Source organism: Danio rerio, chromosome 1 (genome assembly GCF_052040795.2).
Source record: "Danio rerio strain M-AB ecotype USA chromosome 1, GRCz13ab, whole genome shotgun sequence".
Classification (NCBI taxonomy): Eukaryota; Metazoa; Chordata; class Actinopteri; order Cypriniformes; family Danionidae; genus Danio; species Danio rerio.
Window position 1 is genome coordinate 17,142,501 of NC_141021.1, and position 15,000 is coordinate 17,157,500.

General features: G+C 35.0%; 1 protein-coding gene and 1 long non-coding RNA gene across 7 annotated transcripts in view; one reads left to right on the top strand and one right to left on the bottom strand.

The window, feature by feature from the left end:
* The window catches only part of sgcz (sarcoglycan zeta), a 503,764-nt gene that overhangs the window by 185,408 nt on the left and 303,356 nt on the right, over positions 1-15,000 (bottom strand). The gene's annotated exons all lie outside the window — the stretch shown is intronic.
* LOC147846759 (uncharacterized) overlaps positions 1-15,000 on the top strand; it is a 1,232,122-nt gene that overhangs the window by 53,183 nt on the left and 1,163,939 nt on the right. The gene's annotated exons all lie outside the window — the stretch shown is intronic.

Below are 15,000 nucleotides of genomic sequence, written 5' to 3' on the forward strand. Positions count from 1 at the left end.
ATTGTTTGTCTCATTTCTACTTCTTGCACACTCTATTTACCTCAGATCTACTCTGATTGCAGGCAGACTGGCGGTGTCTTTGAACTGCTCACACTTCACGCATGTGCAGTACGAAAGGAGCGTTCCATAATTCATGGGGGCCCGGTTTTTTTATTTATTTTTTTAAAGTAATAATAATAATAATAATAATAGTAATTATTATTATTATTTACATTTATATTGCACTTTTCTAGACACGAAAAGGGATTTACACATAGGGGGAATCTCCTCAATCACCACCAGTGTGCAGCATCCACCTGGATGATGCAACAGCAGCCATACTGGGCCAGATCACACATCAAACATCAGCTGACTGGAGAGAAGACAGAGTGATGAAGCCAATTATGATATGGGGATAGTTAGGTAGCCATGATGGGCAAATATGTCTTCTTCCTAACGGTTATAGACAGATTTTACAACATATTACATAAACTTTATAAAAGAGCTACTGTATATAACTATTGGCTTCTTGGCATTGGCCGGGGCTCCCGAACTCTCCTGTGCCCTAAGAGTCTGCTTACTTTGCTCATTGGTTAAATCTGCCCCTGATGATAAACACTATCTAAAGTTTTGAATTAAAACAAAGAAGCATGCACGTATATAGTATCCCCATAATTGCAAATGGTACAAACATTAAAAGAATAACCCATTTTCATACTTTAAATGAGATTTATTTTTTTTTTTTTGTCTAAACAAAAAACTTAACCTTGGTTTAAGTCTTTTTTTTTTTTTTCCTCCAAGCAATTGATATTTATCATCAGTGATGCTGAATACATCTCTGTATTCGCTTAACAGAAAGAAAACTCAAAGCCAGGTTTCTCTATTTAATTTTTCCTGCAGAAAGTAAAGCCTTGTGGCTATTCTCTATATTCTATCTTTCCACATCTACCTCTCTCTTTCCCAAACTCCACTTTTATCACCTTCCCCATTTTCCTACCTGCATCTTTCTTTTCCTGTTAATCCTATGGGATACCACAGTACCGATTAATGTCAAACACTACTCCACCTTATTTATATTTCTAAAGAGACTGTACATTGTTGAAAGCAAAATAGGAATTAATATATTCTGCCTTTTTATATTTTTGACCCCTCTCCTTTTAACCTGTTCTTATTATTTCTCAAGAGAACATCGTGTTCTTGGGTAACACTAATGAGTCAATTACTAGAGATGTTGATTTGGTGGTTGGAGCTAAAAGCATTGTTTCAAAATTAGTACGCAGAGCCCTATAATTACTGAATCTGCCAGAAGATGAGGGACTTCAAGTTCTGTTCCAGCCTGATTTCAGGTAAACTAAAAACCGGAAAGGTGGACTCTGTTAACCTCATGCCATTCTTTCGGAAAATAGACCACGGTGCTGCTGTCAAATACAAGGTTAAAAAAAAGAGCAACGAACACCTGCAGCTGATGAGTGGGAGTTTTTTTTTTTTTTTTTTTAACTTCATTTTTTTTCAGTTTCAGAGATAAAATACTGATTCCATGCCAACATATTCTTCCACAAATGTGCTTTAGCACTTTGTTTAGTGCATAATTCAAAATAGTCTAGCATACAAACAGTTTCATAAAGTACTTGTATCATCATAATACAAAACCATTTATGGTTGTTTATTTTTTTATTTATTTCAATAAAAAACAACAACAAAAATAATAATAAATGCTTTTTACTTTACCTTAATAATAATAAAAAAAGAAGAATTCTGGATTTTGATTGGTAGTTTATGTTGAATTAAATTGGGAGTCATAGACAGGCAACGGTCAAACACAGGGGAGAACAAATACATACATAAAGGGAATTCTGGAAGCGTAGTCAGGTCACAGGCAAATGGTCAATTCAGGTGGCAGAAAACGTAAACAAGAGACCAGGGTGATGGTCAAACATGAAGAGACTAAGCAAGAATACCCATTCACTCTTATTCACACACATATGCTACGAACAACTTAGCTTCACCTATAGCGCATGTCTTTGGACTGGGGCACCCGGAGGAAACCCTCAAGAACACAGGGAGAACATGCAAATTCCACACAGAAATGCCAACTGACACAGCCGAGGCTCGAACCAGGGACCTTCTTCCTGTGGGGAGACAGTGATATCCACTGCGTCATTGCTCTGCCCCCAGTATTACCTTATATTTTCTAAAATTACTTGATTAATAATTTTAATCAAACATTTCCCCCTTTTCTTGCTTCAGATAGCAAGCTAACATCTATTAAATTATTATCTCTTCATTTCAAACCTTCATAAATTCACTAGAACAAGATCTCATGGTAAGTTGCCTCACCTGAAATGGTACCTTGGAACATTTAAACCTGTGAAAAAGTCAAATTGATTCTGAACTGGGCCATTAAACCTGTTGGCCTCAAACCAGGATCCATGAATGGCAATGATAATGTCCTCAAAACAACAGCTTTCAGCTTACAATGAGGTAACACAACAACAAGCACACATACAAAATATTTCAGACTGTCTAAAATACAGTGGCTTTATTCACAAATATGTTTTTTTTTTTTTCAGTTCTTCCAAAAATGAAGTTTGCTTGTAATGTCACCCTCAGCTCATTCAATATGTAGTGTAGACGACGTTTTTCATACATCAAAAATTGTATGAAATATTTATAAAACTATAAATGTATGATATATTACAGCGTAAAATAACGTAAACTATGACTGAAACTAAATATATAAAAACTAAATGAAAAGTGTTAACAAAACTAAATTAACAAAATGAATAAAACTAAATGTGCTCCAAAAAAAAAAAAAAAAAGGATTGAAATAAAAACTGATTTAAAATGCTAAATTATACAAACCTTGCTGACAAACAGCAATGTTATGGATGGATGGATGGATGGATGGATGGATGAGTGGATGGATGAATTTCCCCATAGCTGTTCACATTGTTGTTCTAAATATGACCAATATCATGGTCCTAAATGACCAAGATGCACAAAAGTACAACACAGCATACAATGTCTAATTATTTAAACAATGTGTATACTATGTAATGTGAATAAAGCACATCCTCAAATTATGTTAAATGTTATCATTATTTTAAGACAGACAACCTGCAGTGTACTCTCACTACCCACTTTAGTAAGTACACGTGTCCAACCGCTCATTAAAGTAAATTTCTATTCAGCCATACACATGGCAACAACTCAGTGCAGCCAACAAATCTGCAGCAACTGTGTGGTGCTATCATGTCAATAAAGACCAAAATCTCTGAGGAATATTTACAGTACCTTGTTGAATCTATGCTACAAAGAATTATGGCACTTCTGAAGGCAAAAGTGTGTCCAAACTGGTACTAGTAAGTTCCTAATAAAGTAGTTGGTGAGTGTATTTTATGTACTTCAAATAGTTGGTTTAGTGCCTGAAACCTAAAATAGGTGTTTTGTGATTGAAAACACTGATAATTTGTGATGTATGATAAATGCGGTGCACATCTCTCTGACCATAAGTGTAGTAAACTCATCAATGGTTAATTAGCGCCAGAAAATAACTAAAATTAACAACCAACCTTTTTTTTGGGGGAGGTGAAGATTTGTCCTGTGTGCTAGTCTGCCATGCCAGTGAGCAGTTACTGTTTTTGTACATGTTGAAAGATATTTGTAGAATGTGCAAGGGCACAATAGTGATTCGTGTAGATCAAAAATTATATGAAAGTCCAACATAACTGTTTGCACTGCAGTCACATTGTAAAACATCAAATGTTTCATTTATAAAAAAAAACATTGTATAGAAACTGTCACAATCACCAGCGACGCAATCCTTGCAGATCGCTGCTAAAATCACAGATCGCTAAAGGACTAAAAATCTGCTTTTACATGGACTACAGGATCCAGTCATGCACCACACACACCTGTACCGGGCGTCCGCTGACTGCTAACACACAGCTGAAGCTGTTCAGAACTGATTACATGGACTTTAAAAGCAGCATAGTCACAAACACTAGTGGCTGAGTCTAATTTAACTGTCTGTGAACATTACAACACGTTTTTCCTTTGCCTTGCTGTGTTTTGACCCTTGCCTTATTTTTTTGTTTATGCTGGCTGACTGTACTGACTCTTCACCTGTTTAATTACCACGACTCTGGAATACCTGTATACATACAGTGAACGTATGCCAAAATAATATTATATGATTATGGCTCTTATGATGATTTTAAAGTGGTTTAATTAGGTCAATATTTAAGTTAAATATGTTCACTTAGAGTTTACTTACAGCTGAGCACATTCTATCATCATGTTTGTTATTCATAGATCAAAACTTATCGCTTGGAAAGTAGCATACATTTACATTTACATTTACATTTAGTCATTTAGCAGACGCTTTTATCCAAAGCGACTTACAAATGAGGACAAGGAAGCAATTTACACCACTAAGAGCAACAATGAATAAGTACTAAAGGCAAGTTTCAGGTCTGTAAAGTCTAAGAAGGGAAGTGTTAGTAATTTTTTTTTTTTTTTTTTTTTTTTTTTTGTACAGTTAGTGTGATATTCAAATAGGCAATTGCAGATTAGGAAGTGAAGTGGAGACTTCACTTCCTAATCCATACACACATCTCCACTTTGTTTTGTGCATAAGATACATTCAAAATAAGCAGATTGAATTGGATTTAATAGCACACATGAATGTCATGACAAAAACAAATCAGAGTCACATGTGAACAAAGAAAAAATCAGATTTGAACCTGCAAAGTGAACATGACCAAAGTGACAATAATTGAAACATCGATTTCCATGCTTTGGAATATTCCAGGTTTCCAGGTTTGGAATATTCATCGTATTGTAACAAACCAGATCTGAATCAAATCAGATTTGGCCACACTGCAGAGTGAATGTAGCCAATTATCATCAGCTCAGTGTCTTTAATAAGAGCCATTTTAATAAGATTCTGTCAATCAGAGGCCACTTTGGGAAATTCAATGAGTGACGACAATATCAACAAAGCCTTAAGGCCAATAACTTGGTTGTCTTTCAGTACCACTACATCTAGTGTTTCTGCTTGGACTGGTGTGACAGCGGTTTGTTACCATCAGCTTCCTCGACAGTGATGGCCAACTGAGACGCTGCTTTCTCAGCTAACATTTTCAATTTCAGCACTTCTCTCTGTCATGATCAACTGTGCGGTTTTCTTGCTGATCACGCTGGGCTGATCTAGTTAAGACCAAACATCTCTGTGACACAAGGCCAAGAATGCCAAGAAGGGAAAATGGAATCTCCTGTAATACCAAAGGTGATGTATAAGAAGCTGCAGTGGTATTTGTGTTCATTATTTCTCCTGTCACTTGCCAGTACTTTCATTCATGCCACACACACTCCATTCCGAATGGATCATTTATCAACCTCTTCATCAGCTCATAAAAGCGCACACTCATTTAGAGTAATTTTTTAAATACAGCACAAGAGTGAATCAACCATTTCCGTGTGAGCAATCAGCATCATGTAAACAGACATATAATCATCAGTTCAGGGTAATGTCAGATGGCTGTTTCATGGCAATACAGTGTCATTTTTAGCTTGCCATTTAAAGCTTTTTGTACTCAAATTATTGTGTTATGCTGGGTTTCAGAATTGGCGGACTGTATGTTGTCAAGCAAAAAAAAAATCAAACAAAACTCAACAAGTCCAAAAAAAAAAGGATGTATTTGTTTGGTCACATAAAATAAACATTAGTTAAAATAAAAATGACCCACTGCTCAGCATGAGTAAGTACAAGTTTAAACATTTATATTTTTATCTATTTTATTTTCAGTGAATATAGGACATATATTTTGGCACATTTGAATAAAACAGATTAATTAAACAGACATATTTTTAAAAAAATAATATTTTGGTAACCAAACATCTTTAGAAATAGAACAATACATGTACAGTGCATCCAGTATTCATAGCTCTTCTCGGAGGTCTACAGACAATTCCTTTGTCTTCATGCTTGATTTGTGCTTTGACATGCACTGTCAACCCTGGGACCATATCAAATCAACGGATTTTACCAAAGGTCAAATCCAATTAAGCTGCTGAAACATCTCAAGAATTATCAGTGGAAACAGAATTTACCTAAGTTTAATTTAGAGCTTTACTGCAAAGGCTGTGAATACTGATGACCATATGATTTTTCAGTTTTTTTTTATTTTTAATATACTAATAAAAAATCTTTTTTTTTCACATTTTCATTATGGGGTATTGTGGCTTGAATTTTGAAATAAATAAATTTAATCCATTTAGAAAAAAGGCTGTAAAGGCTGTAACATAAAAAAAGTGAAGCGCCATGAATACTTTCCAACTGTTAACTGTAAAAAAAAAAATAAATAAATATATAAATAAATAAAAATTTAAATAAAAAACATGAAAAACTGCTATATTTTAACAAAATGTAATATTTTTTCTCTAGAATTTTAATTTGTATTTAGGATTTTTGCCAAATATTTACATTTGGGTTACTCTTTTTTTGACTGTTAGTGTAATTTTTTATTAATTAATTAACTAAGTGATCAATTGATTAATTGATTTTTATTCATTTTTGTATTTATATATTCATCTATTTATTAAATATTGAATTTAATTTATTTATTTCATTATTTTATTTTATTTTACCATCAGAACGCATAGAAATTTTAACATATTTGAACTCAGCTTCAGCTGAGGAATTGGAAAGCACTGTTTATCACTAGAACAAAACTGCAGCTGCAAATTGAATGACTTCCAACACGAGGGGGAAAAAAATAATAATAAAAACACAAAATATAAATAACGCCTGGGGGTTACAAACTATACTTTGAAATACTAATAAAAGTCTTTATTGAATTTTAATTTAACGTGGCGTTGACTCTGAAATTTCAATAATAACAACCTATTACAAGGTCAACACTTTATTTATTTTCAGTCTGTAAATTTAACTATGCTTTGCCAGGCGGTGGTGTACTTTGGATCAATGTCTTATTGGATTTAAACAACCTTTGCTGGATGCTGCTTTTAAAAATTAATGTTGCAGAACAGCAGAAAATAATGCAAACCAGCAGTTGAGTCTCCCTCAAACACACACAGAAACACACACACACACACATACACAGTCACCTCGCGATCACCCGCTTGGGAGATGGTATAATGTAAGTCCTTGTTGTGAGTGGATCGATGTTGTAGCCTTGCACAAATTACTAAATAATAACACTGATTGGGCTATGATTAGCTAAAGACCCCGGTGAGGAGGAGCTTTGGAGAAGAGCCATGGTCAGACTCCCAAATTAGGGCAGTTTACTTGCTATTTGACCAGATTTTTAAAAGCCCCTAAAAGTTCACTAATTGCAAGGACAACCTTCTCAGAACACTGTTTAAAAGAAACACGTGGATGGAATATGAACAAATGTCCAAGTATTGGGTTTTCATCCAGGGATCAAACTGCATGATCAAACTGCATGATGGATGGATGGATGAATGGATGGATTTGATGGATGGATACTCAAACAGATGCATCGCATGAAATAATGTATATGATAGGTTTGAGGATTGGGTGGATGGATGGATAAATATGATGGAAAGATGGAGATATGGGCATGTGCATGTTTTGATGGTTGCACTGAATGATGAATGTAATCACTGAATGCATAATTGATTAATGGAATATTTTAATGGGTGCATGGGTAAACAGATGGATAGTTGGATGCAATCAATGCAGAGATTGAGGCATTTGATGGATAGAGGGATGTCAGTATTTGGTAGGCTGATAGAACCATATGACGGATGGATGGATGCACTCATGCATGTTAGGATGGATGGATGGATGGATACTCAAACAGATGCATTGCATGTGATGTATGTATATAATAGGATTGGATGGATGGATGGATGGATGAATGGATGAATGGATGAATGGAGATATGGGCATGTGCATGTTTTGATGGTTGCATTTAATGATGAATGCAATCAATGAATGCATAATTGGGTTAATTTAATGGGTGAATAGATGGATAGTTGGATGCATTCAATGCAGAGATGGAGGTATATGTTTGATAGATGGATGTCAGTATTTGGTGGGCTGATGGAAGCATGTGACAAATGGATGGATGCACACATGCATGTTGTGATGGATGGATGGATGGATAGAGTAATGTATATGATGATGGATGGATGGATGGATGAATGGATGGATGGATGGATGGATGGATGGATGGATGGATGGATGGATGGATGGATGGATGGATGGATGGATGGATGGATGGATGGATGGATATAATGAAATGGTGGAGGAATGAGGGCATGCATGTTGTGATGGGTAAATGTTTGGAAGGAATGATAAATGTAATCAATGAATGGATTTAAGCATTTGGATGGATTGATGGAAGCATAAGATTGAGGGCTAGATGTATATGGATAGACATGGTGTAAAGATGGATAAATGGGCACATCCATGTTATGACAAGTGAGTGGTTGCATTGAAGGATGCATGCAATAAATGTTTAAATGGATCAATTCGGTAGATGCATAGTTGAAAATATGAATGCATTTAATGCACAGATGGAGGCATTTGATGGATAGATGGGTATATGTGATAGACTGATGAAAACATATGACAGATGGATGGATGCACACATGCATGTATGATGGGTAAATGGATGGGTGGACAGACATGAAGCATATGGTATATAGATGGATGCAATATTTTGATGAATTGATAGAAGCAGAACAAACATTGAGAAATGGATGGATATATTGATATGATGGAAAGATAGAGAGATGGGCATCTCCATGTTATGATGGGTGGAGGGTTGTTTGGATTTCTGATTAAGTCAATTGTTTCATAAATGGATTAATTAGATGGGTGCATGGGTGAATAGATGGATAATTGTTTGCATATATAAGACAAATGGATGGATGCACACATGCATGTTACACTATGATGAATGGATAGATGGTTTCACTTGATGCATATGGCATATAGACGTGTAAGTATTTGATGGATTGATAGAAGCATAAGACGTGTCCATGTTATGATGGGTGGATGGTTGCATTAAATTGAATGCAATCATTGGATACAATAATTAATTTGATGGATGCATAGGTGAATAGATGGATAGTTGGATGCATTCAGTGGAGATATTGAGGAATTTGATGGATAAATGGATGTTTATTTATGACAGATGGAAGCATATGGCAGATGAATGGATGCACACATACAGTACATATTACAGTATGATGTATGAATAGATGAATGGATGGTTGCATTTGAAGCATATGGCATATGACAGATGTACACAGCAAATTCATTGGTGTTAAATTTCAAGTGTTGTGGTAATTCAGAGTAAAGTGTTAAAATTCTAGAGTTAGATATCTACCTTTGTAGAAAACCCTTGTATTTGAGAAACTAATTAGAGTGTCTTAAATCTCGCCACACCCTCATTCACCTGGCCCTTAAACTAGTCAATTAGTTTAGTCCACTAGACAGAGGGAATGACCACAAATAAGTGAATTCAGACACCTGCTGTTGAACACCTGCTGTTAACAAGCACAATCACTGAAGGAATAAGAAATTGAAGAGAGAAATGAAACTACAGACACAGCCTCACTCCAAACCAACTGAATTAAAACAGAGGATTAAACAACTCAATTAAATAATAGCATAAGCAGCTTCACAGATTACAGTTTGACTTCATTTCTGTAAGAATATTTGACAATGAACAGAGGTTTATTTATTTTTTATTAAAAATATTTCATTTGACCTCACCATCATAGAGATCAGAGGCTGCTTATTTGAGCTCTTGAAGCTTTACTCTTATATCCTAATGTTTCTCTGACTGCTATAGCCGTGTTTCTAAAACTCATTAGCTATAGCAAGAATGGTCAAGAGAAACTATACTGTTTATGCTTAATTATTATAGATTTAATTTCAGGTGTTTATTAAGTTGATTCATAAAGATATGCAAATATAGTTGTAGTAGAGCTGCATGGGACAATACTACTGGCAGTTTGCTGCTCTACATAGAAAATTCAACAAACAATTAGGATGCAATTAATAATTAGACTGTCATGCACTAAACATTCAAGCTCCAGCTTGCTCATATGACACACAGGCATCAAGAATCAGGATATGAACCTCAACCGTGGTTGCTAAAAAAAAAAAAAGCTGCATAGTTCATGCCGCAATGCATGCTGGGTACCAGCATAGTACAAAGCTCCCAGCATGCATTGCAGCATGAATAAATTATGCAGCTTTATGTTCTTACAATCTCTTTCTTTTCCTTTATTTTGTGTTGTTTTTGGGAGGTGATATTTCAGTAGTGTTTTTTTTTTACTTAATTTTTATTTTTTTGTTTGTCACCATTATTGAGATTCAAAGACTAATTATTAATGTCTGGGTGTTTTTAAGTTCTGCCATAGATCAAACATTCTCATTGTAAATATTGTATTTATTTTATTGGAGCTTCAGTGGTTTCATTTATGTATATTATTTATTTCTCACACATAACTAATATGATTTTGAGTTAAAAACAAGCAGGAAAGGATAATATTATCATTAATAATCTCTTCGGACTGACACTTTAATTTTCTTTCGGCTTTCCATGCTATATGTTTAAATAGTGTATTTAACACTATCTATAGCAGCCAAAATAAAAGACATTAATAGCAAGAAGTTGAAGAGCCTGACTAAAGCAGACTCTGTTCTCCATCATGGTGACTTCAAATGAACAACAGAAATTTTATTAAGAGCTTTTGTTCACATGACAGAAATAAAGTCACTGGTCAGTAATAGGTGAAGCTCCATGATAAGTTGTTTAATGTGATGAGTTTTTAAAGATGTTGAAAAATAACATTTTTTATTGTGTAATTTGTTTTATTATTATTGATTATTATTTTATTTAGAGTTTTTTTTCTCAGTTGATTTCATCTTTGGTTTTGGCTTGTGTTTTTCTGTCCTTCAGTGATTCTGCTTGTTAACAGTTGTTCATCAATAATTCTCAATCCTCCTTTATTTAGACACTTAATTGTCTCATTAACTTCATCACTGTCTGAGTGTTCAGCCCTCTGTAGGGAGGACACTAGTTAGGATTTTGCTCTGGAATTTAGGGCTTACGTGTGTTTGAATGAAAAATATAGACAATGGGATTTGTTTTTAACAGAAATATTCTGGAAACTGAATTTACGAATCTAAAATGTTGAAAACAGCAGATTACTGGCAACCACTGCTGCCAGTATTTTGACATACATTTAACAGATATTTTACACAATAAGAGTTTGCTAATTAACACTCTGGGTGTTAAAAATTTTAACACTTTCAAAAATGTTATTTTAACACTTATAGTGGTTCCCATATAAACACTGAGGGAGTGTTAATTTTAACTCTAAGGTAGTTAAATCTACCAAATCTAAAATTTGCAGTGTGAGATCGATAAAAAATACAGACTGTTGAATGTGCTTTTAACAGAAATATTCTGTAAACTGAATTTATAAATGTTAAAAACAGCAGATTACTGGCAACCACAGCTGCTGGTATTTTTCCGTAAAATCTAAAAATGAAAAAAAAGAAAGAAAAACAGCAAAACGGTTTTTGTGTCACCATTGTGGAGGATAATAGCGTCTCTGTTCAAGTCCAAGATGAACTGAGAAAACTTGATGTTATGCTGCATCTTCTTTTGTTTAAAGGTAACTGTGTAGTTACTAATGCAGTCAAAATCTGTTTGCTACTTGTCATCACACATGAAAACATTATTGCATCTAAAGACTTTACATTATTTTGCACTAAGCTATGATTTTGTAAAATGAACAATGCATTAGTTCATGAAATATGGTTATTTTTTGTAAAATTTTTACAGTTATATAAAACTTCCATGTTTTTCACAGAAAGATTCTGGCAACCACAGCTGCTGGTATTTTTTCGGAAATTTAACAGATATTTTACACAATAAGAGTTTGCTAATTAACACTCTCTTGGTGTTGACAATGTTAACACTTTCAAAAGTGTTATTTTTAACACTTATAGTGGTTCCCATATAAACTATGAAGGAGTGTTAATTTTAACTCCAAGGTAGTTAAATCTACTATCTAAAATTTGCTGTGTAAGCATTTGATGGATTGATAGAAGACAGATTGAGAGTTGGATGTATGAATAGATATGATGAAAAGATGGAGAGATTGGCATGTCCATGTTTTGATAGGTGGATGGTTGCATTGAATATTGATTGAATCAATGAATTCAATAATGCATTAAATTGATGGGTGCAGAGATGGACTTGGATGGACTTGAAACATATGGTACACAGACATACTGTATGTGAGCATCTGATGGATTGATAAAAGCATAAGACAGATTGAGAGTTGGATGACTGGATAGATATGATGGAAAGATGGAGAGATGGGCATATCCATATTATGAAGGGTGGATGGTTGCCTGCAATTACACATGTAATCAGTGAACACATAAATTGATTAATCTGATGCATGGTTGAATAGATGGATTGTTGGATGCACATGATACAAAGATGGAGGCATTTGATGGATAAAAGGATGTAATTATTTGATAGGCTGACAGAAGCATATGAACATGCGGATGGATGCATGTTACAGTATAATGGATGGATTGATGGACACGTGCATGTTATGATGAATGAATGGTTGGATAGAGGGATTTGATAGAGAGATGAAAGCATTTGACTGATAATTGGATGAAAACATTGGATGGATTGATGGAAGCATAAAGTATGACAGACAAAGGGATGGATGGATGGAGGGATGGAATCATGGTTGAATGATATGGATTATTGATTAGTTTGTTAGCTAAAAATTATGATTACACCTAAATTATGGAAGTCTGACAGATGATTACTGTAAAAGTTCTGTGTTTGTTTTCGGCTTCAGCCACAGTCAAAGCCTTTCCCCACAGAGACAGTGAGTGCCACACAGCATGAGATTCACCACAAAGACAGGCTGCATTATTACAAACATGTCTCCTGCAGAAAGTAACAACAAAGGGGAAAAAAAAGAGCAAAAGACAAAGAGAGAAAGAACAAAACAAACATGAAAGGGTGATCATGACGGGCAGTGTGGGTAAGAGGGGGCAAGCCTGCTGAGAGTGCAAGATATGAATCGGTCCCACGCATTATGCTCAGCACATGACCTGACATCTTCTTTTAATCAGCTTCTAATGCACTGCTGTGTCAAGGTAATGATCCTTTGTTGCCGGGCTAATTGGACAAACATATCACAGCCCTTCTGACTGTGTGCATGTGTGTGACTGTGTTTCTGCACAGAGACAGAGACAGCAAGCAGCGTTCGAATCTAACAGATAAAGAGTCTGGCTGCAGTTGCATTCAGAAGACATGGACGTTATCTGCAAAAGAACACTCCAGAAGCCAGCAGGGATGACACACAGTCCGTCATCATCTGACTTGATGCCTGGTAACATCAACAGGACTTCAAGAATGGCAGTGTAGGAAAAGCTGTTTTGAAACAGTAGCCTGCTAAGGTACAAGCTATCATTCGTAGCTTAGCTGAAGTTCAGCAACATTGTTAAAAAATAAAAACAAAGATAAAAAATAGATAAAACTCATTTGATTTTTTTATAATAATATAAAAACAAACAAATCTAGAAATGAATCAATATCTGGCACAAAAACCATGACTTTAAATTTAGTGCCAAATGTACATTAAGAATATACAAAACATAAAAATAGAACTCTGATTAGTATAGGAAAAACAATGTTAAGTGATTGATTGACTGACTAATATACACTCACTGGCCACTTTTTCAGGTACACCTGTCCAAGTGCAGACTGGTTCAAGCTGATAGAAAGGAAACAGTAACTCAAATAACCACTCGTTACAATCAAGGTATGCAGAAGAGCCTTTCTGAACAAACAACACGTCTCACCTTGAGGCAGATGGGCTACAGCAGCAGAAGACCACACCGGGTGCCACTCCTGTCAGCTAAGAACAGAAAACTGAGGCTACAATTCACACAGACTAACCAAAATTGGTATCAAATGGACATTGTGTCAGTGCCACAGCCTACCTGAATATAGTTGCTGACCATGTCCATCCCTTTGTGACCACAGTGACTACTTATGGTATAAAGCGCGAATGATCTTAGACTGATTTCTTGAACATGACAATGAGTTCACTGTACTCAAATGACCTCCACAGTCACCAGAACTCAATCCAAATGGGCAAATTTGGGATGTGGTGGAATGGGAGATTTGCATCATGGATGTGTAGACGACAAATCTGCAGCAACTGCGTGATGCTATCATGTCAATATGGACCACAATCTCTGAGAAATATTTCTAGTACCTTGTTGAATCTATACCACAAAGGATTAAGGCAGTTCTGAATGCAAAAGGGGTTCCAACCCTCTACTAGCAAGGTGTACCTAATAAAGTGGCCGGGGAGTGTATATAGTTAAGTTATATACAATCAATCAATCAATCAATCAATCAATCAATCAATCAATCAATCTAACTATCTATCTATCTATCTATCTATCTATCTATCTATCTATCTATCTATCTATCTATCTATCTATCTATCTATCTATCTATCTATCTATCTATCTATCTATCTATCTATCTATCTATCTATCTATCTATCTATCCATCCATCTATCTGTCTGTCTGTCTGTCTGTCTGTCTGTCTGTCTGTCTGTCTGTCTATACTATATCCACCTGTCTATTTATCTATATATCTATCTATCTATAATCATTTTAGTTACTAATAAAGTTGAATATGGTCTAGCTTAGTAATTGTAAAATGAAAACAAACTTTTTATGTTATTAAAAATACACCATAATGTCAAAGCAGTGCATCATTTGAACAACCCAGTTAAATGTGTCCTTTTCTGTAGCCTAAAGTCTGACAGAGCTAAACCATATTGCATTCAGTGGTGGTGGAGGCTAGCTTGTTTTTAAAAGCAAAATTACATCAACATGTCATATCGCTTAAAATATTTAATCTGAAAGCACAGCAACATTTACAGAAAAA